At 52.1% G+C, this 23,253-nt stretch overlaps 1 protein-coding gene across 7 annotated transcripts in view; it reads right to left on the minus strand.

Annotated features, from left to right (window-relative positions):
• TBL1X (transducin beta like 1 X-linked) overlaps positions 1-23,253 on the minus strand; it is a 226,338-nt gene that overhangs the window by 153,005 nt on the left and 50,080 nt on the right. The window contains exon 2 of one of the 7 annotated variants that reach the window (XM_067022993.1): positions 22,307-22,450. The exons of the other annotated variants lie outside the window; for them this stretch is intronic. The gene's annotated coding sequence lies outside the window, so the exon portion shown is untranslated. The remainder of the gene's footprint in view (positions 1-22,306; positions 22,451-23,253) is intronic. 7 annotated transcript variants of the gene reach the window in all.

The raw sequence follows: 23,253 nt of genomic DNA on the forward strand, positions 1-23,253 counted from the left end.
CACTAGAGCTGGACTGCAGGCTCCACGAGGGCGGGAACTGCCTCTGCTTTTAGTTCATCCATGCCCGCCCAGTGGGAGCCACTCAGTCAACACGCGTTGAATGCGTCAATCTCTTTCTCAGATCCTTTCTCCGGTTCTGCTTCGTCCTCGACCCGCTAAACGTAGGCATTTCCCCAACACCCCACCCTTGAGTCTCTTTTTCCTCTAGCTTTGTTCTCGTGCAAGGTTATCTAACAGGGTGGCCCTCTTTGCAGGTAACGCCAAAGCTCTCTTTGCGAGGCAGACTCTGCCTTGCTTTTCCTCTGCCTGCTTCAGTCTCAACTTGGGTCCCTGTCCAGTCCCCAAAGGTCACTCTTTCAAATGCGAAATGTCCATCTCCTCCCGGTCTCTCTTGACGATTTCCTATGAGGCTCACCAATTGTTATCCTTCACATCCAGGCCCCTCACCTTGGACTCGTCCCTTGCCCTTTTCTGACCCCCTCCCAACAATCCATCGATTGGGCCCCAGGTTTCATTTATCTGCAAAGCATCCCTAAACGTCACCCCTCTCCGCGCTCACTGCCACTGCCCAGTCAGCCTCGGGATGACGGCACACAACCTCCCCCCGCCTCATCCTTCCCCCTGCGAAGCCGCACATAAACCTTCCTGAAGCAAAGGTGTGATCCCAACTCGTCACTCAAGATACGTAACGGATAGCAAGCACTGCTCCAGAAAACACCCAGCTCACTCCTTGCAGTTCCTGACTGAGCCCCTGGTGCCTGCACAGCCAGAAAAGCGGGAGGTAGGGACTAACACCAGGTCGAGAATAAACCGTTAAGCTACTGCGACCGATGCCCTCTGTGGTGGCAGAGTCACCCCTCCGCACCCAAGCCGTGCCCGTCCGGATCCCCCGAACCTGTGAATACGGTAGGTTCCCTGGAGGGGGGGAACTGACTGTGCAGATGGAATTCAGGTTGCCAATGTGACCCTACAAAGAAAAAGTTATCCTGGATTACACAGGTGGCCCCAAGTGGTCAGGGGAGTCCTCCTGGGGGGGAAGAGGGTTTCCGGACAGCCGGGGTCCAAGCAATGCCACGGGAGACTTGGCCGCAGCTGTGGCTCTGAAGAGGGAGTAAGGCGCCAGGAGCCAAGGAACACAGGCGGCTTCTGGAAGCTGGGGAAAGGCGACTGAAAACAAAACCAAACCAGTATTTCCCCTAGAGCCTCCAGGAAATAAGTGTCCCTGCAGACACCTCAGTTTTAGTCCGGGGAGACCCGTGTTGCACTTGGGACCTCCAGAACTGTGAAGTACGAGACGTAAGGCATCTTAGGCCACTGCGTCTGCGGTCCCTTGTTCCAGGAACCGCAGGAAACAAACACAGCCTCTGCTCTGCCCAACACCAGTTCCCTGCGCGCTGTCATCCCTTTAAGAGGGATTATAAGCTGGGCCTCGGGGAACAAGTACAGCGTGGGATCCGCGTGTGGTCTCTACGGCTGCCTGAGAAGCTGCCGCATCAGGCGGGGGACTGAAGGGGGGACTTCAGCCACTCCGGGTGCGATGAGGGGGCGCGGGCGGGCACGCCCAGAGGGAACGCCTCCTTAGGTTTCACGCCTCTCCGGGGGGCTCCCTCGCCTCCTCAGCCTCTGGCCCCAACTCCCTGCGGCCCCGCAGTGCCAGCTTTCGTGTCCCATGGCCGCGCCGTCTAGTCCCCGATGAGGATTCTGTTCTGAACCCCTGCACGCTCCTGCCCAGTGTCTCACCCCTCAGCTGCCCCTTTAGAGTCCACGCGAGTCCTGTAGCAGGGGCTCCGGCAATGGACTTGCCCGTCCTGACTCATCCTTTGTGCCCGAGCCCTGAGTCTCTGCGGCTTCTGGGCGGGCGAGGGTGGTAGCGGTGTCGGGGGCCGCCGTTTCTTCCTCTGTTGGGCGTCACTCGTTAACTCCCTTACGCTCCCACGCGCTCAGACCAAGCTTTACGAGATGCTCGCTACCCTACAGAGACACAGAAGATGCGCTCAGCTCCTTTCTTCAAGGAACTCGTGATCTTTACATTTAGCAGGCAATGGAAACCCCTCATTTCCTACTCAACAAGCGACACTGTGGGCCTTATCACCGAGGCTGAGGAAGTTCTTGGAGAGACGACGACAAGTGCTGGTGAGGACGTGGAGAAACTGGAACACTCACACGTCGTGGGGAGAAACGTAAAACGACACAGCCACTTCGGAGAACAGTCTGGCTGTTCCTCAGAGAGCTACACGTGGAGTGACACCGTATGGCCCAGTAATTCCACTCTGAGGAATATACGTAAGAGAAATGAAAATATATGTCTGCACAAAAACCTATGAACTATGTTCACAGCAGCTCATTCATAACAGCCAAAAAGTGGGAACAGCCCACACACCCATCAACTGATGAGTGAATAAGCAAAATGTGGTATATTCATAACAACAGAATATCATTCAACAATAAAAGAAGAGTGACGTACTGATTCCCACCAACAACATGAATGAACTCTGAAGGCACTGTACTAAGGACTCTCCGGGTGGCACAGTGGTTAAGAATCCGCCTGCCAATGCAGGGGACACATGTTCGAGCCCTGGTCCAGGAAGATCCCACATGCCGTGGGAGCAACTAAGCCCATGCGCCACAACTACTGAGCCCATGCACCACAATTACTGAGCCCGTGCGCCACAACTACTGAGCCCACGTGCCACTACTGAAGCCCGCGCGCCTAGAGCCCATGCTCCGCAACAAGAGAAGTCACCGCAATGAGAAGCCCACGGACCTCAATGAAGAGTAGCCCCCGCTCGCCGCAACTAGAGAAAGCCCGCGCGCAGCAACGAAGACCCAACGCAGCCAAAAATAAATAAATAAATTTAAGAAAGCGGTATACCAAATGAAAGGTCAGACACAAAAGACACATATTATACGATTCCACTCGTTTGAAATGTCCAGAACAGGCAAATCCATAGAGACACAAAACAGATTATGTTGCCAGGGGCTTCATGGGTAGGGGAGTAGCGCCACTGGGCAGAGCAATTCTTCTTAGGTGATAAATGTTCTACAACTGTATTGTGGCGATGTCTGCACAACTCTGTAAATTTACTAAAAATCACTGAATCCAACATTTACAACAGGTGAATTTTGGTATGTCAATTATGCCTCAATACAGCTGTTTTTTTAAAAAACCTCTCTGAGGTCTTCCCTGGTGGCGCAGTGGTTGAGAGCCCGCCTGCCGATGCGGGGGACGTGGGTTCGTGCCCTGGTCCGGGATGATCCCACGTGCCGCGGAGCGGCTGGGCCCGTGAGCCATGGCCGCTGGGCCTGCGGGTGCGGAGCCTGCGCTCCGCAACGGGAGAGATGGCAACGGTGAGGGGCCCGCACACCCCAAAAATAAACCCACCTCTCCTTTGAGATCCTTAAGGCAAAAATTATCTACGTATATGTGCACAAATGTGTAACAAAATATACAGTTACATTGTTATCATACAATCAAAAATCTAGAGACAACTTCCGATTTTTTAAACAATGATTCATTTGCTCTGTTATAAAAGATTTAAATAAGCTCACTGCCTCTAATGTCAAATGCCTAATTGCATAATTTAAGTTGCTAAGAGGCCTATAGGCTTTCTCATTCAAATTACACCTGAACAATAAGTTTTACTGAATTAACTCATATTTATACATAACATGATTTTCAGCCGGTTTGAGATGAAAAGTGAACACGTAAAACACTTCTTCTTACAGTCACAACAGAATCCAGAAGACGAAACTCACTAGAATATCTGCTTATTAGGACTCAAGTATCCTAACACCTGAAGCCCTAGTTTAAGTGGATTTTAAATTCAGTATAAGTGGATTAAGAAATTCAATTTTCTGGTGTCATACATGACAAAAGCCTCAAGAATGACGGTAAAATATATATATTTTTAATTGCCCAGTAGCTAATAAACCTGTTGTTGGGCTTTTTCCAGATGGCATAAATTTCAGCACTGCATTAAAAAAAAAAAAAAAAAAAGACGTATGGAACTCACCCACTTTAATGTCAGCTCATTTCTGTGAAAGTGTTCTTCTCTGTCGGACTGAACCATCATCATAAAATCAGAATTCTGTAGAGCTATTGTTTTCCCCAGGTTCTGCGAAAGAACATGGTCCGACGTGCTCAGTCCTGGCAGCACACGTCCCACCGGGCAGACTCGGGGTCAAGGAAACTGGCAACAGCAAACGCCGCCAGGCTGTATTTCTCGGTGCAAGAGGACGAAGCAAAGTCCTGGACCCCGACCTCCTACCGCTTGCTGCCTGAACTCCCCCTTCCACCCTGCACGTGCAACTCCTGGCTGTAGCACTGGACGGGTGTGTCCCCTACCTCAGTTTGCTACGGCTGGTGGAGCAAATGACGACACACTCAGCAGCTCTAGGCAACACAGACTGACCGTGTTACCCTCTGGAGCTCAGGTGTCAACACTGGGTCACAGGGCGGTGCTCCTCTCTAGAGGCACCGGGGAGGGGAGGAGCTGGGTGCTGACCTCGCACAGCTTCTGGAGGCCGCCCGCCCGCCTTCCTCGGCACACGGGCCCACATCGCTCCAAGCCGCGCTTCACTGGACACGCCCCCTCTCTGATGCCGACCGTCCTCGCCCACGCCGACCTGCCTCGGGGGCGGCGACTCGGGGCTCAGGAGGATCACGCCCCCACCCGGAGGCCCTGGAGGCCCATCTGCAAAGCCCCTTTTGCCGTGTAAGGTCACACGTTCACAGGCTCCAGCATCAGGCCTGCGACGTCCTTCGCGGGCCATGACTCTGCCTGCCACAAGTACCAAGGGCCAACTTGAGAAATGCGAAAAGAACCTGGAGTCTACGAAACATGACACAAGAGTAAGGCATGGGGCTGCCCTGGTGGCGCAGTGGTTGAGAGTCCGCCTGCCGATGCAGGGCACACGGGTTCGTGCCCCGGTCCCGGAAGATCCCACGTGCCGCGGAGCAGCTGGGCCCGTGAGCCGTGCCCGCTGCGCCTACGCGTCCGGAGCCTGTGCTCCGCAATGGGAGAGACCACGGCAGTGAGAGGCCCGCGTACCGCAAAAAATAATAATAATAAAATTAGATTTTAAAAAGTAAGGCATGGCGGTGGGAACAGAGGTTGGCAACAGCAGCTCTCACTCTGACGACGCCGACCGGTGGTGGCAGTAGCCTTTCTTTGCTTCAGGTCCATCCACACGTTTCTGCCTGTTTCTGGAGGCCTGTGGCCTCCACCGCACCATCTGTACAGAACTGCGGTCAAGGGAGCGGGCAGAGGTGGGCTCCGCCTTGAGAACGTCACGGTTCAGGCTGGAGCGATTCTGAGCCCCAGAAGGGGAGGCGAGCCCAGCCAGCCCCTACTCACGGAGCTTGCCTTGGAAGGCACACAAACTCTTGCCCAACTCTTGACTCTTACCCTATCTAATCCTCCCAAATCACAGACACACAGACCGAGGCCAGATGATTTTCCCAAGGTCACACGGCCACGCGGCAGCGGAGTCCTGGACCGGTCCCTTGTCCACCGCCCAGGAAGGCCGCGGTACCCTCCTTCCTCAGAGGCTGTGGGGTCAGCCCAGTCCCTAAATGCCTCCACTCTCTCTTTCCTAAAACACCCAAACCAGAAACATGTGACCTCGTAGCCAAGAGAAACATAACCACGAGATTCACAGCCCCAAACGGAGGCACAGTCGAGGCCCCCTCGGCAGGCGGGGCCCCGCTGTGCGGGACGTGGCCCTGCCCACTCGGGGCCTCACACACCCGCCCTGCTCCCTCACCTAAGTGAGGGCCGCGCGCCCACACGTCCAGCAGGTCCTGCTCGGGGCACACGGCAACGCCCGTACCTTCAGCCCGGCTCTGCCCCCTGCAACGGGGACCCCTGGCACCACGCCCGCCTCTCTGAAGGGCTGACGTTCTCAAGGGGAGCGATACGCTTGTTCCCTACGCCTCCAAGCCAGCCGAGCACGTGCCACGGCACGCGCTTGTGAAATGCGAGCACCACGTGTCCGCGTTCTTAACCTCCACGGCCACAGCTAAACACGGGCCGGTGCCCCACGCCCGCTCCACAAACGTTCTGGAACGCAAGCGTTTCCAAAAACTAGCCTGTGCCGATACAGTTCTCCCTGCATATTTACAGGGAGCTGTGGGTTTGCACAGGAGCCCCTCTCCCTGCACCCATCTCTGCTTCTGGACCAGGAAGTTGTACAGGAGAACAGTGCAACGTACCCAACTGACGTGTGCAAAAGAAAACTTTGTCGAAATGTGCCACACTAAAAGTCAGAATGCTGTCAACTACATTTTGAAAATATGAAATCAACTCTACTTCGGACGCTTGAGCAGAAGAACAAACGAGGCCCTGGGGTCTTAACGTCAGTACCACCACCATCATCGAGACATACGCAGCAGTACACAGATTACAATAGCTGGGGATTCATTTTAAAACCAGATTTCAGGGCACAGTCCCACGGCACTCGTCCTGTGTACAGTGGCAGTGTTGTGTGTGTGTGCGTGTGTATGTGTGAGAGAGACAGAGTGCATGCCTGTGTACGTGTGTCTGTGCATATATAATAGTTTACATTAAAAAATCACGAAGTGGGACTTCCCTGGTGGTGCAGTGGATAAGACTCCGCTCTCCCAATGCAGGGGGGCCGGGTGCGTTCCCTGGTCAGGGAACGAGACCCCGCATGCGTGCCGCCACCAAGAGTTTGCATGCCACAACTAGGGAGCCCGCACGCCTCAACTAAGGAGACCACGTACTGCAACTAAGGAGCCTGCGAGCCACAACTAAGGAGCCCACCTGCCGCAACGAAGACCCAGTGCGAATAAATAAATAAATATTAGGGGAAAAAAAAAAAAGTCAAGAAGTGAGGCTCCAAAACACCCTCGAGTCCACCGTTTGTCAACCTCAGCACTATTAACGTTTGGGTCCAGTCGTTCTTGGGGGTGGGAGCTGCTGTGTGCACTGTAGGACGTCTAGCAGCATCCCCGGCCTCCACGCACTGGAAGCCAAGAACATTCCTCCTCGTCTCCACCTGTGACAAGCAAAAACGTCTCCAAACTTTGCCAGATATTCCCCGGGGGACACAGTTACCCCTGCTTGAGAACCACAGCTCCCAGCTACCAAAGAGACCCCAGGATGAGTGTGGCCACAGCCTATTTAAAGCATACACGGTCCTTGCGACCAGAACAATCTACTTTCCCAGATTATTATGAATTACAGTGAGAATTACCTTTCTTTGAGGGGGGTCTTAAAAATGCAATAAATTCTGCATTACACTTTGTTGACCTACATTCTGTGAAAACGACCAAAATGTTAAGTTCTTACAAGGGAAACCTTTAGAAGTCATTTTTCCACACACACAAAGAGTCAGTATCTTACCGAGATGACTCTGAAGAGTCTATCAAAAATGAAAGCTGCTTTCTTCCATTGGTCTGACACCAAAGCCTGTCATCAGGAGAGAACGCAGGAGACAGTCCTGCATCAACCCAGATTCCATCTTTCCTTCCTTTGACCCAGATTTTCGTAGGTTACACAAATATTACCTTTAAATTAGTGTTTATCTTCCTCCAACATGTGTACAAAGAATGAAATGTACTGCGGGAAACAGAGTCTACATAAAACCGCTTACTTTCTCCTTTATCCAGAACGCAGATAAGAATTCTCAGCGCCTTCGTCTACCCGACTCTTCCCCCCTCCACTAACGGCACAGAGCCTTGGGCAGGATCAGAGAGGAGCGCTGCTGGCATCCCAGGCCCACGGCTCCTCGTAGAAACAACGGCGATCCGAAGCGAAGGGGCTCTGGGTGATTCCTCTAAGATGGACCCTCCAGGTGGGCACGGGGCAGGGGAAGGGGCCACGTCTGCCCACCGTGCCCTGAATCCTCCGAAAGCGCTTTGATCTGTCCGCGCCATCCCTCCGGGCTTCCACCTCACGCTGAAGGCTGGATAAAGTGAAAGCTTCCTTTACCACTACTTTTAGAACCTGGGTAGAGGGGAGCCGAGCCCGTACTCTTTTCCTGCAGAGCTTGACAGCGAACTCACTGGTGCATGTGACTAAGTCCAGGCCGTGAGGTGGCCAAGTCACGTCCGACCCCTCAACACACACGCCCCACCCGCCCCCCCACCACCACGCTCAAAAACCACCGGCAGGGGAAAGCATCACAGAACGAATTCTGCAGGGTGAGCCCAAGGTACGACGGAACTCCCGCTCGCAAGAGGGCCTGCCTGGTACAAAAGGAAGCAAACCGTCCCCTTAATTTCTACTCGTAAAGCCTAAGAATTGGGGCGGCTTTTATATCGTCAGGGGACACACAATCCCAATCCGTAGCATCTGTTCGGAGGGTCTGATTCCATACACTTGGAGCCAGTGAATCTTTCTGGAAAGGGCGAGACTGGAAATATTTTAAGGCTGGTAATTGAGAACACAGTGCAGAAATTAGATAACGAGAGAGAAAACAAATTTTCCCCAAATTTTCACTGACAAAAATCAAAATCTTGTGAATTCAAAATTTGACTTTCCTATCATTTTCATGCGTCATGAAATATTCCTCTTTGATGTTTTCCCCCCAATCGTTAAATAATGTCAAAACCATTCTCAGCTGGAAGGGTGCACAAAGACAGGCAGTGGGTGTGTTTGGCTTGGGGGCCGCACAGGTGGACCCCACCTCCTGGGGGCAGACCCTGCAGGCCCAGCTCAGGGCCTGGGGAGGACAGGAGGCTGCGCGGGCAGCCACAGGCAAAGACGAGAGAAAGAAAGGGAAATCCAGACGGAGACATCACCGGGGGGAATGGGCTCTCTGAGCCCAAAATGCTATCTTTGTGTTGTCTGTGCTAAGAGACCTACATCAGGGGACAACTGATACCTTCAAGTGTGAGAAAGGCCTGGTACCTTGTATGTAAACGACACCGCTTACCCCCATCGCTTGGCGCCTTTCCGTGCGGCTGGCTTGCGGTAACTTCTTTTATGTGTTACACACACATAATTTGAATGTTGAGTGATCACGAATGGTCCTAGTTGTACATCTCTACACCACGTCACTGGAGAAACGCTTATAATTCCAAAAAGAGCACTAAAGGTCCTACAAACCAAGCTTAATAAGCAGTAAAACATGTGACGCTAAAGCGGGCTGCATCCACAGGTTAGCCACTGACTTTACGAAACGTACGCCCAACTTGAGCACGTGTCTGACGGATTAAAGTACGTTTTATTGACAGTTCTCACGACCCTCGTCTCCAGGTACAAATGCCCCCACCCTTCCAGCTCTGCACACGGCCTAAGACCCCCGTGATGGGAACTGCCCAGGGGGCCTTCGTAAACGTTCACAACTTTCATGCTTTGATAATGATCAGCCACAAACCCTACTTAAAAAGGTGACGTTTTGTTTATATAAGAATTATCTAATAGATCTTTAAAGGGGGGCTTTTAAACAGTTAGAGAAACGCAGAAAGGAACAAAGAAAAGAAGGAGAAAGCCATGAGGATGGACTGAACAGGTGAAGTGAAAATGGTGTGGAAGCGTAAGGACAGAAAAGGAACTTCTGAGTACACATACAAATAGAGTGTCAACTTCTGGACCATGTATATGTTTTTTTTTTTTTTTTTTTTTTTTCAGTATGCGGGCCTCTCACTGTTGTGGCCTCTCCCATTGCGGAGCACAGGCTCCGGACGCGCAGGCTCAGCGGCCATGGCTCACGGGCTTAGTTGCTCCACGGCATGTGGGATCTTCCCGGACCAGGGCACGAACCCGTGTCTCCTGCATCGGCAGGCGGACTCTCAACCACTGCGCCACCAGGGAAGCCCCATGTATATGTTTTTTACATTCAAAAATATCCTTACTCTCCAAAGGTTCCAGAAAGAAGAAAGAGGGAAGGGAAAGGGAGAGGAAGAGAGACAAAGAAAGGGAAAGAAGTTTACTGTTCCAGAGAGAGAAAGCAAATACGGCAAAATGTGAACAACTGATGAATGTATTCTTTATGTTTTCCACGCGTTTGAAATTTTTCAAAATACAAAGTGGAGGCAAAGAGCGGAATAGAGCGTGGCTTGACCTGAGTGATTCTACCCTCTGACACCAACTCTCTGCCTCCCACAAAACATCCAGTTAGGTCAGTCTTCATACTGAAACATAAAAGTTCAAATTATTCTTGTTAAAAAAAACCAAAACACAAAAAACCAAACCCAGTGACCTGGCACTTGTGTTGAGACGGGTATTTCTGGTTCAGCGTGCGGGTGTTACTAACTTCTCCAAGCCTCTGTGGAGAGCCGCGCTGGCATGCCCGACCTCCCCCCGCAGCCTCCGCAAGGCCTGGCCTTGGGCAGGGGACCTCGAGCGCGGCAGAGAGAAAACCGGGCCAGAATCTCCACAGACACCGTGCACCCCCAGATCCCCAGCTAGGACACCTCCCCAGAAAGTCTCGCAGATCCCACAGGGAAGCAAGGGGCATATCTCTCGTGCTCCTGACTCAGCAAATACCCAGTGAGTAGTGGCAGTTAGGAACGTACACATATTTTTGGCTGCGTCGGGTCTTCGTTGCTGCGCGCGGGCTTTCTCTAGTTGCGGCGAGCGGGGGCTACTCTTCGTTGCGGTGCGTGGGCTTCTCATCGCGGTGGCTTCTCTTGTTGCGGAGCACAGGCCCTAGGCACGCGGGCTTCACTAGTTGTGGCTCGTGGGCTCAGTGGTTGTGGCTCATGGGATCAGTTGCTCCGCGGCCCGTGGGATCTTCCCGGACGAGGGCTCGAACCCGTGTCCTCTGCCTTGGCAGGCAGGTTCTTAACCACGGCGCCACCAGGGAAGCCCCCCCAGATTAGCCTTTTCAACCCTAGCGAAGGCTGCACAGAACTTCTCATTCTCGCCCTTCGTTAGTGAGCCGCTCCTTGGACAAGGCTTCCTGGAGGCGACGTGTAAGAGGGAGCACCTGGAATCGTCTCCTCCTTAGGGAAAGCACCTCCTTGAGAGAAACGCCGAACGCCTCAGAGTTGTGCCAGGCCTACAACCTCGACGTACGACAAGACACTCCCCGCACGCGGGCTGCAGCCCGCCGGAAGGCTCCGGGCTACTTTGGAGCCGAGGTTCAATCGCGTACTGAGCTTTACAGCTGGGCCGAGCACTGCTGTCCGGGGCCCGAGGGCGCTCTCATTCTGGCTCGGGTCCTAGCTTAGAGCTTCTTTTTCACGCGTGATCTTCGAGGAGAGGCATCTTCCCCGGCGCCTGGCTGATTCAGAGGCCACGTCAAGAACCTTTCCGCACGTCTGTGACCCGGCCGCGGTGGAGGGCAGCGGCACGCGTTGTTGGCTTTCGTACGAGAATCTCGTGTTCGTGAGAATGTTCTACCTCCCCCTTTCCAGGCACCACGCCTGGCACCTAGGAGACCTCAGCTAAGTCCAACGAAACAAATTAGAGAGTGAGATTTAACAGAGGGTCCTCACGCTCGTCCTTCACAACCGCTGACAGACCAGGAGGGCTGCATGCCACCAGGACACAGATGACACACTCTGATGTCTCTGCTTACCCTGCCTCCCGTGGTTTGCTTTCAATCCACCCGGCGGGCTTGTACACCCCACGCAGATGTGAGCTGCTCCGAGAAGGGCCGGGGGAAGAGGAGGAGAGAAGAAAGGACCCAAAGCTCTTACTCACAATCAGGAAAACACACATTGGATTCCAACGGCACCAGCATCCCTGCTGCCTTGGGAAGTGAGACACACAGGGGCCTTCACGGTGGCGGAGGTCGATGGGTCGATGGCCGGCGCACCTGGAGACCCAGCCCCCCTCTGGTCAGCTGACTTCCGGCTCCGCCCCCTGGTCCCACCCACAGAAGACAGTCACGCAGGCACCGAGCACAGTCACCAATCAAGTCCAGGGAGGCACAGGGGCGGCAGGGACATTGAACCGGAATGCCAAGGCACAGATGCTTGTCCCCAGTCACCGTGACTTCCAGACCCGTGAGCTGAACTTTCCTTGTTCCTCAAACGGGGTAACAAGGCCCGGCCTACCTGTCTCACGGGGGTGCACAGACACGTGCTGAAAACCCCAAAGCATGGCAAGTGCCCGCTGTGGCGAGCGCTGACGGGGGGGGACAGGCCGGGGGCTCACGCTGCGCTCGCCCTACGAGCGCCCAGGGACTGGACAGCTGAGCGGTCACTGCACGGGCCCACGGACGGCCTCCCAGGACAGCCCAGTGCCCTGCGGTCTGGGGCTCCCATACACACCGAACACAGAGTCGCGCGGAATCCCAGCCCAACACGTGGACGTGTATCAGGTTTTAACTGCCCCCGCCCTATAGCCCACTTCCTACCTGTTCTGCAGTTTCTTTACGGGGCGTGTCCTTTCCTTTCCTTTCCTGTCTCACCACAGGGCTGGGAACACAGGAGGAGTGACCGCGGCTCGAAGGAAGATCCAGCCGCCTCGCACTCTGGTCTCTCCCACGGTTTTAGGAGCAGTCGAAGCAAAGGGTTCACAAGCTCACATGACTATGAAAATTTGCAGAAGCAGACGTATTACCAGCAGTGATGAGTTAAGTCCTCTGCTCCTTGCACACTGTCTCCCGAGCAAGACAGGACGAGGGCAAGCAGAGCTATCTCGACGCACCCGCCCTGGCTCAGCAGGGTAGAGCTGTGAGATTCGCAAACGTCCCCCTGTACGGCTGTGTCACTGCTGGCTGTGCTGGAATTAAGCACAGCCTCCAGAAATACTTTATTTTACGACAAATTATCCAACGTCAGGCCACAGTGGGGAGTGCCAGATAGACTATCGTGGTATAAACTGCACGAGGGCAGAGGAGACACACAACTGGAAACTAGCAAAGCCAGGAGCCAGCCTACGGAAGACGCTTCCACAGAATCGTATCACTTATCAAACCATTCCTCAGTTTCTACCATTTATCTCAAAAAGTTACTAGAGGGCTTCCCTGGTGGCGCAGTGGTTGAGAGTCCGCCTGCCGATGCAGGAGACACGGGTTCGTGCCCTGGTCCGGGAAGATCCCACATGCCGCGGAGCAACTAAGCCCGTGAGCCATGGCCGCTGAGCCTGTGCGTCCGGAGCCTGTGCTCCGCAACGGGAGAGGCCACAACAGTGAGAGGCCCGCATACCGCAAAAAAAAAAAAAAAAAAAAAAAAAAAAAAGTTACTAGAGACTTTCCAAAGTTTAAGAAGCCAAAAAAGTTCACATCCCATTACGACTAATGGGCCGTGAATCACCGTAACGGCAGCAGCAGCTGGTCACCAGGCTACAGGACACCCTGGATGGTGTATTTCCTCTATGGAAAATGATACTGTAAAGCCACTGCCATAAAGAGAGGTGATCTAAGAATACACAACTTAAGGAAAAAAATAGAGAGGCATGTCAGGCCATGAATTCACTCATAAATGTTATTATTTTCCCAGAACGTGCTACCTGCAGTACCTGCCAACTTTGAAAAATTGTCTAAGTGCTTGCTCCCCTCAAAACCTGGCGAGGGCAAGTCCTCATGGGAAGACCGCCGGGCTGGCTCTACTGAGCCCCTGGTCTAGCCTAGAGATGGACACATGCTTCCCGGTCAGCCAATTAAACATGCACGTGTGCACGCACGCGCGTACACACGCACACACGCACACACACGCTGAATTCTGAGGTACTGACACAGAACAGAGATGCAGCTGCAGTTTCTTGTACGGTCTTGGTTACGCTGGCGTGATGAAATCTCATTCCTGCTTCTGCAGACTGTCCTCGATCCCTGCTGCCCCAAGGCCGGGCCTCACTGCCACTCTTAAATGCCCAAGGGTCCAGCTTAAGTCAGGCAGGGGCTGTTTCTCTAGTTTAAAACCAAGAACCCTACAGGATAGTCACTGGATCTACAAAGGGATACATGTCTCCCGGTCTACCAGCATGCCCACGATATATGTGCTTGCGTGTGTGTACTCCGTGAATAGGTTTGTTTTTGTTTAAAATCGAGCTGTAAATAAACTACACACACCACACATGCTTATAACTGCATGCAAAACGTGAGGAAAAATACACAAGAAACCGTCAACAGTGCTTACTCTGGGAAGTGAGATTATGAGGGAGAAAGAGGCTTTTACTTCTCATACCCTTCAGTACTCTTTGAATTTTTAAATATTTAAGTAAATAAACAGCACGTACTATAATAAATGCATACAAAACGAAAAGCAGGGCCAAACCTACAGAATAAACTCTCACCCATGAGAAATGCTTAATCTCCTCTTGGATCTCTTCTTCCCCCTTCCTTGTAAGGCAACTCCCTCTGACAGTATTCTCTCTGAGGCTCACCTCCACCCGTGGGCCAAGTTCACTCTAACCACCCAGCGCTCCGAGGAGCAAGACGGAAACCTCTTTGTCTCAGAGAAGCAGAAGTGAGTTGCCAAATCTAGCCTTAGTAGCTCAAGCTCGACACACCGACCTTCCCACGTTAGGTGCTTAGCATTTAATGAATAAAAAACTTCATGAATGAATGAGTTGCACCATAATGAGTGAGCTAGCCTTGTGATCATTTGTTTCTACAATATTGAATTAGTACAGCTAATTAAAGTTAAAATCCACCAAAAACATCTTCCCTTTTTTGCTTCGTTTTGTTTATATTGCTTGATTGCCCAGCACCCTTCTTCATCCTGGTGAGTGAAATTCTCTCTTTAACTGTTCGTTACTTACCTCATACAAACAGTACATTCTTAACAAATGCTGGAGGGGGTGTGGAGAAAAGGGAACCCTCTTGCACTGCTGGTGGGAATGTCAACTGATGCAGCCACTATGCAGAACAGTTAGGGAGGTTCCTTAAAAAACTAAAACTAGGGCTTCCCTGGTGGCACAGTGGTCGAGCGTCCGCCTGCCGATGCAGGGGACGTGGGTTTGTGTCCCCGTCCGGGAGGATCCCACATGCCGCGGAGCAGCCAGGCCCGTGAGCCGTGGCCACTGAGCCTGCGCGTCCGGAGCCTGTGCTCCGTGGTGGGAGAGGCCACGACAGTGAGAGACCCGCGTACCACAAAAAAAAAAAAAAACAACTAAAACTAGAACCAAAACTACCACACAACCCAGCAATCTCACTACTGGGCATATACCCAGAGAAAACCACAATTCAAAAAGACACATGCACCCCAGTGTTCACTGCAGCACTATTTACAATAGCCAGGTCATGGAAGCAACCTAAATGCCCATCAACAGATGAATGGATAAAGAAGACGTGGTACACATACACGATGGAATATTACTCAGGCATAAAAAAGGAACGAAACTGGGTCATTTGTAGAGACGTGGATGGACCTAGAGACTGATATACAGAGTGAAGTAAATCACAGTAAATCAGAAAGAGAACGACAAATATCGTACATTAATGTATATATGTGGAATCTAGAAAAATGGTACAGATGAACCGGTTTGCAGGGCAGAAACTGAGACACAGATGTAGAGAACAAACGTATGGACACCAAGCGGGGAAAGTGGTGGTGGTCGGGGGGGGTGGGAGGCATTGGGAGATTGGGACTGACATGTATACATGAATATGTATAAAATAGATAACTAATAAGAACCTGCTGTATAAAAAAATAAGATAAAATTCCAAAAAAAAAGGTACATTCTGCCATTATTACCTATTAGAAAGGAAAAACAAAGTTAGAAACTGGGAGGAAATTAATGCTGCATTCATACTTGATCAGACTGATAGAAAAAGCATTTTTACATCCTGAACATGACAATGAGAGAGGGACACATATACAATAAGTTAGACCAACTAACAGTAACAGTCCCTGGGGCTTGTCACTAAATTGGAGGGTTTTCCAAAGAACACCCCAAGCATTCGTGAATGCATAAGCATCTTCTCTCTCACTTTTATCCATAATAAAAATTATGGAGAAAAGAAATCCTGCCTAACCCACTGAATTTGGATTTGATTGTAATTAACTGTCCTTTCTCACCTGTTAATATAAAACATTTTGCTATTTCTAAATTAGCACATATTGGAAGGGAAGATCATTTCCTTGGGTATTACTTCTCTCAGCTGCTCCAGCCTTCTACTAATGAGCCCAAAGTATTTAAATTTAACCCTCGTGAAGGAAGATTAACTTTATAAGGAGGAAAACACAGCAAGACAATTTCACAGTTGTCTGTGAAGGAGCCAGTGCCTGTGCTGGGCCTTTCTGGTTCACAGTTTCTCTCTGGCTTCACCTGCCAAATGACTTGATCTCTCCAGTACAAAAAACAAATTTCAGGCTTCCCTGGTGGCGCAATGGTTGAGAGTCCGCCTGCCGATGCAGGGGACGCGGGTTCGTGCCCCGGTCCAAGAAGATCCCACATGTCGCGGAGCGGCCGGGCCCGTGAGCCATGGCCGCCGGGTCTGCGCGTCCGGAGCCTGTGCTCCGCAACGGGAGAGGCCACAACAGTGAGAGGCCCGCGTACCGCAAACAACAACAACAACAACAACAAAAGTAATTTCAACAGCTGTTAATTAGGGCATTGGGAAGCCCGGGCTGACTGTCTGGTTCTGACCATGTCCTCTGATTATGATGATCAGGCTCTAGCATGCCTTGGTCCTTTGACTCAGTAGCCACCCAGGGTGTGGTTTCTTTGTAACTTGCACTCCATGCCTCATCCTTTGTCCTGGTAACCCACCTAGTACACTAGACCCTCTAGAACCGGAATCCTGCCTGGCACCTAGTAAGTGCTCAATGCGTGTGAGCTCTGACGATGAAATAGTGATGATATTGATAAGCTACTATGATCTCTGTCCACAGGGTCCAGAACTTCACTTCTTGTGCCAAATTCTCCCTGAGCTACACCTAGCACTTGTTGTATCTACAAACTCTGGATGTTCTGCTCTACTGCCAGCTATGGATGTCTTCTAAGACTCCACCCAGAACCAAATCTATCCCCTGGCACCTTTCCGAGCCCACTGGGTCAGTCTAGTTCTAACTCAGCCTACTGTCTACATGGATTATCTGCAACTGATGGGACATGCCCTTCCCGTGAATTGCTAACACGGGTGGATGAGAAGATTCAACTGCCTGGTCCTCACCTGTTTGCCCGAGCACACGCAGGTGCCAGGCTCCGTGGGAGGTACAGGACTGCACGATGAATGTGACGCAGCCCTGGCTGTGACACAAGAACAGTTTGGCGTGGAGAGACACGTATCTATAGACGATCATAAAACAACACGGAAGTGCTTATAACAAACTGCCCCCGGCGTATTATAAAACACAGACCAAAACAGGCCATCTGGGTGGGAGACAAAGGCCTCCTGGAGAAGGTGATACAGGAGCCAAGTTTTAAAGAAAACGCAAAGTTAGGAGAAAGAGGGAGTAGGCACCATCACGAAATTGCCCTCGTTTGTAACAGAAGCCAGCCTTTCCCAAGTGCCCATGTGCCAAGACTTTCACCTGTGTCCACCTCATCTCACTGAGTTCATTCAACTGCCTTATGAAGTAAAGAGCGTCAACTCCATTCTCCTGATTCAGAGACCCAGGTACAGAGAGGTCACCTTGGCAAAGGCTCCACACCTATTCAACGGCGGAGCCGCACTCCGCCCTGATCCCAGTCACCCCCAGACCACGCGATTTCCAGGATACCGACGACCTTCGACCTTCGTGGGACCACAGTATCGTGATGGTCACAGGAAGGGCTCTGTGCCTTTCAACAAGTTCACATGGGCCCAAACATTCCTCTTCATCCCCAAACACAATCTCTCCTTCCCCTCGCTGCAGCCACTCAAAGGCCCGTGAAGGGTAAGAAAGTCGACACCCCGATTCCTTCTTGCCTGTCTCCTTCAACCTGAACTCTAACCTGCCCTCCTCGGCCCTCCTGTCCCAGTACCACGTTCCCTGAGCTTCGGCAGGCCGGGGACCACCACGCCCTCCACGTGCCCGCCTGTCCTCCGCCCTAGCTCCGCCCCAGCTCGTGCTGACGGCAGCAGCCCCGGGCCCGCTCCTCCCAAAGCGGCTCCCAGCCCTCGGCATCCGAGCATGCAACCTCTCCGCTGGCCACCTTCACCCGCCAAAGGTTCACTGGTAGATAACAAACATGCTCTGAGGTCTGGACACGTGACACAAAAAATATAAGAGCAAAGGCCACGGAGGAAACTGATACGTGAGACAGAGCTGGACCCTCCCACCAACCCTTCACTGTAAGAAAAGTCACATAAACTGGGCAGAAATTATTAAAACGACAAGAGCAGCATGACCGTCATGAAGACAGGACCCTTGAGGGAGGAAAAACAAAACAGAACAAAATTCAGACAAAATAAAGCCACCTCCATAAATCACTATGTTTAACTAGTTAACAGAACCCTCAGACTTCAAACAGCACAGATGCCCCAGTGGTTAACACTGAAACTCCTCGAGTCCGTGTCCCGTCCCCTCCATGGCCCTCACTGTCAATGGCCTGACCTCAGCTGCACAGACGCACTCCCACCACCTCAGACGGGCACATATCGAGGCTGCTCGTGGTCACAGGGAATCACGTCCCTTCCAAAGGCCTCCACGCTGCAGGTTCTACCGTGCCACCCACCTCTCCCACAAGAGCCCCCATGGGTCTCTGCAAACTTAACTTTAAGTGTAACTTGAATTTAAGTTCACAGCAGCATTATTCACAGTAGTCAAAAGGCAGAGATAACCCAAGTGTCTATCAACAGATGAATGGACAGGAAAAATGTGACTTATACCCACAATGGAATATGATTCAGGCTTTCTCTCTCTCTCTCTCTCTCTCTCTCTCCTTCCTTGGCTGCGCTGGGTCTTCGTTGTTGCGCGCGGGCGTTCTCTGGCTGTGGCGAGCGGGGGCTACTCTTTGTTGCGGTGTGGGGGCTTCTCGTTGCGGTGGCTTCTCCTGTTGTGGAGCATTGCTCCGCGGCGTGTGGGATCTTCCCGAAGGGGGACTCGAACCCGTGTCCCCTGCATTGGCAGGCGGATTCTTAACCACTGCGCCCCAGGGAAGCCCCTGATTCAGGCTTTAAAAGGGAAGTCTGACAAATGCTCCAACACGGAATGAGCCTCCAGGACATGACGCCAAGTGAAATAAGCCCATCACAGAAGGATGCACACTGTATGATTCCACTCTTATGAGTCACCCAGAGTAGTTAAATCCATGGAGACAGAAAGCAGAATAGAGGCTATCAGGGGCTGGGGGAGGGGAGGAAGGGGCATTACTGTCTGTTTAATGGGGAGAGAGTTTGCATTCGGGCAGCTGAAACAGTTCCGCAGACGGATGACGGCGACGGCGACGGCTGTACAACCATGCGAACGTAGGTAAAGCCACAGAAGTCTACATTTTAAAATGGTTAAAACGGTAAATTCTGCTATATTTATTTTGCCACAATAAAAAAGGTAAGCGAAATTTAAAATTCAATTCTTCTGTCCCACGAGCCCCATCTCAGGTGCTCACCGGCCTCACCTGAACGGCTACCGCAGTGCCAGCCCAGATTATTGAAGGTTTCCGCCCCTGCAGAAAGTTAGTGGGAAACACTGGTTGCTGGCTGCTGAGCCCCCGAAAAGGTACATTCCGATACTGAACCAGCCCGCTGTGCTATCCAGTGTGCATTCATTCATTCATTCAGCAAGCACTGCTGGACACCATCCATCTTGGTGCCAGGCACTTGGTCCGAGTGCTGATAAATAAAAATTATCAAGACATTCTTGGCAGCTAACACTTCCTAGGATGGCGGAGGAGCACCCAGTTTAAAGAGAAATCACAATGTAACGCGACATGTGACATTTCACCCATATAAGCCAAATGCTAACTGCCTCCGGACTTCCTTCCCAGCACACATTCCAGAATGCTCCACGTTGCTCAAGGGCCAGCTCCCTAACCCAGTGCAGATCACGCTGCACCTAGACTTCTACAGAGTCTCCACTTCTCTCCTCCCCACCCAAGAGCGCATTTTCCCTCCCACTGTCTCAGAGGAAAAATTCGCCTTTACCTTCCCAAAGTTAATCCCACCAACACTTCATGATGCCGTCCTCTCCTGCCTGTTCTGGGCCCCTCTCCATCCTCATCTCTTATCTCTCCGTATCCATAATTCCAAAGGACCCGCTACCCTTAGTCTACGGACAAGCTCAAGTTCCTCTTAGTACAGGGAAAGCCAGGTTGCCTCTCCTCCTTTCCAATACAACAGGGCTAGGTAGGTAAACTACTTCCGAGACGGGCCGGGTAATAAACTTCGCTGGCTTTGCAGATCACAGGCCCCTCTGTGTTGTATATTGCTCTTTGCTCTTCTCTCACGACTCTTTAAAATGGAAAAAGCGTTCTTGGCTTGGGGGCAGGGTGGAGGTGTACGGGGATCTGGCCCACGGGACACAGGGCACCAGCTCGATCTACATGCTACTCTCAGATCATGTTTTCTTAGGTACAGTTTTGGATGTGTCCCTTCTCTGTCCAAAAAGACAACGCTTGGCGGCCTCCCCTTTCCACAGAGTAGAAAGGGTGGGCCTTCAAGACCCCAACCCACCCTCTGAAAGGGCCCACTCCGCGCCACCCTCCTTGTCCTGCCCCCAAGCTGCGTCCACACTGTCTAGTGATCCTTGCCCAGATCCATCACACGTGCAGAGCCCCGAGCAAAGGCCACCACGTTTACCACGATCACTGTCTCCAGTTACACGGACCTTCCTGTGCTGCCACTGACCCAAGCTTCCCTAACCTATCATGCTATCTCCCCACGACACCGAGAACAAGTTATTCCTGATACGCTACAGTTGCTCAACGAAGGTGGTTTCTTTTGTTTTTTTGCGGTACGGGGGCCTCTCACTGTCGCGGCCTCTCCCGTTGCGGAGCACAGGCTCCGGACGCGCAGGCGCAGCGGCCACGGCTCACGGGCCCAGCCGCTCCGCGGCATGTGGGATCTTCCCGGACCGGGGCACGAACCCGCGTCCACTGCATCGGCAGGCAGACTCGCAACCACGGCGCCACCAGGGAAGCCCCCAACGAGGGTTTTCTTAAAGAATGACAACTCTCACGCTATACAGTATTGTAACTCAACTATATACACCTCAATTAAAATGATTAAAATAAAATGCACCTGCACACACAAAGAAAGAATGCGACCTCTCATCTCCACTGGTGGGGGGGGTGTCATCAGAAGCTGAATTTGAGTTCTTCTCACCTGGATTACCACGAAGCAGCGCCACAGCAGGGCTGCACAATTCCCTGTCTGACCTGTGAATCAGAGAACTGGTTCCATTCCTCTGTCTCCTGGGAGTGCCTCTCAGGAGAGGGCAGACCTGATAGGCCACCACCCAAACCATCTCTTTTTATATGATCGCCGCTACAGACTGAACGCTTGTGCCCCCCCCCCAAAACTCAGAGGTGGAAACCTACTCCCCACTGCGACAACATTCGGAGGCGGGGCCTTTGGGAGGCGATTAGGTCGTGAGAGCGGAGCCCCCAAGAACAGCAGTAGTGCCCTTATACAGGAGCCCCCAGAGAGCCCCCTCTCTCTGTGTCCCCTGTGGGGACACAGCACGGACGTGACCATCTATGAACCAGGACGCAGGTTCTCACCAGCCACCAGATTTGCCTGCACCATGATGCGGGACTGCCAGCCTCCAGAACCGTGAGAAATACATGTCTGCGGTTTATAAGCCAGCCAGCTTACGGTACGTATTTTGTTATCGCAGCAGGAAGGGACTAAGACAAATCACCCCTGGGCAGATTCAAAGCTCTCAGGTGTCTGGGCAGTCGTCAATGTCAAGACCAGAATCAGGGCCTCCCTGGTGGCACAGTGGTTGGGAGTCTGCCTGCCGATGCGGGGGATGCGGGTTCGGGACGCGGGTTCGTGCCCCGGTCCGGGAGGATCCCACGTGCCGCGGAGCGGCTGGGCCCGTGAGCCGTGGCCGCTGGACCTGTGCGTCCGGAGCCTGTGCTCCGCAGCGGGAGAGGCCACAGCAGTGAGAGGCCCGCGTACCACAAAAAAAAAAAAAAAAAAGACCAGCATCAATTAACAAGGATCAGGGGTTAATGCCCCTCAACACAGCCCAAGCCTTTCAGGACACAGTGCAGACTGCAGGCAGGTCAAGGTCCTTCTCCCACTCACCCCACAGGTACTTACTAAGCACCTACTATAGGCCAACACAGGGCCGGAGTGAGGTACAACAGGAAGCAAAACTACCTCTAACGGCAAACTCTTCAACACAGCCGAACAAGAATGCGAGGACATTTCTGTCACCAGCATACACAGATCACGTACGACAGTACAGGTCTCAACGGTAAGGACCTAGACCCCCGAGACGCCCACCTGGCCACCATGCCGTGCTACGCTCAAAGGGAGCGGCTCAGTAAATACCGGCCACACAGAATCGCGCTCCAGATCATTACAGCAAAAGCCTCTGGTAACTCTGGAAGGAATCAGGACTGACCTTTGAGTAATTACTCCAAGACTGAAAAAGAAACGGCAGCAACGCAGAGCCTCAAAACCACTCCAGGAATAATCAAAATAAGAGAAAGACGTTTGTGAACAGATCCTGCACTTCAGTTTCTGTTAAACAGAGATGGCTCTCATCCTGCAAGGAGAAGAGAAATTAAAGTCATTGCCTCAGTCCAATAGCCGGAAAGTGTCTTTATCGTGAAAATTCAATTAGCAGGCTGTGACCTCCACGTCATTTCTCGGTCTGCAGCTCCACTCCCTCCCCGCTGAGGTTAAACGCACCACAGTGGTCGGGAAGCGCCCCATTTAGAAGACGTGCCCTCGCCTTTTTAGAATGAGCTGTGCTTTGATTTTACAGCTACGCTCAAGAGGCTGCTGGGTCAACGTTTATACGCGGGTTCCGTGGAAATTATTTCGCAATTATTACCTGTGTGTACCAAACGGAACTTATTTAAGTTTCCAGGGTATTGGCAGTACGACACCACCACCACCACGGGATGGAAGTGCTCAATTCCAAGGCCTGGTCAAACAAGAATCGTCCAATACACTTAAAATCTGATAGCTTTTATGTAACAGCCACTTAATAACTATCATAATACCCGCTTGTAAGGTGCTTTAAGACATAGAGGGCATGGACTGAACTCATCATGGGATAAGAATGCCTGCTGCTGTGCGCTTCAAGCTGTCGGAGTTCATTAAAAATCATGGCACAACTGGGTATCTGACCGGTATAATATGGGCGCCAAGGCGCTCGCTGGCTAATTCAGGCTGATCAATTTCAAGCCATTCTAGTGTAAAGAGTGAATTATTCACAGACGTTTAGGGAAGAAATCATATGACCTTAAACATTCACGCCCCCCACCTCAATTTCCCCAATCTTTGTCCCCGATACTCTACTGCTGGTCTGTTAAATGTACATCACTGTAATCCTCCCACACC

Source organism: Kogia breviceps, chromosome X (assembly GCF_026419965.1).
Source record: "Kogia breviceps isolate mKogBre1 chromosome X, mKogBre1 haplotype 1, whole genome shotgun sequence".
NCBI lineage: Eukaryota > Metazoa > Chordata > Mammalia > Artiodactyla > Physeteridae > Kogia > Kogia breviceps.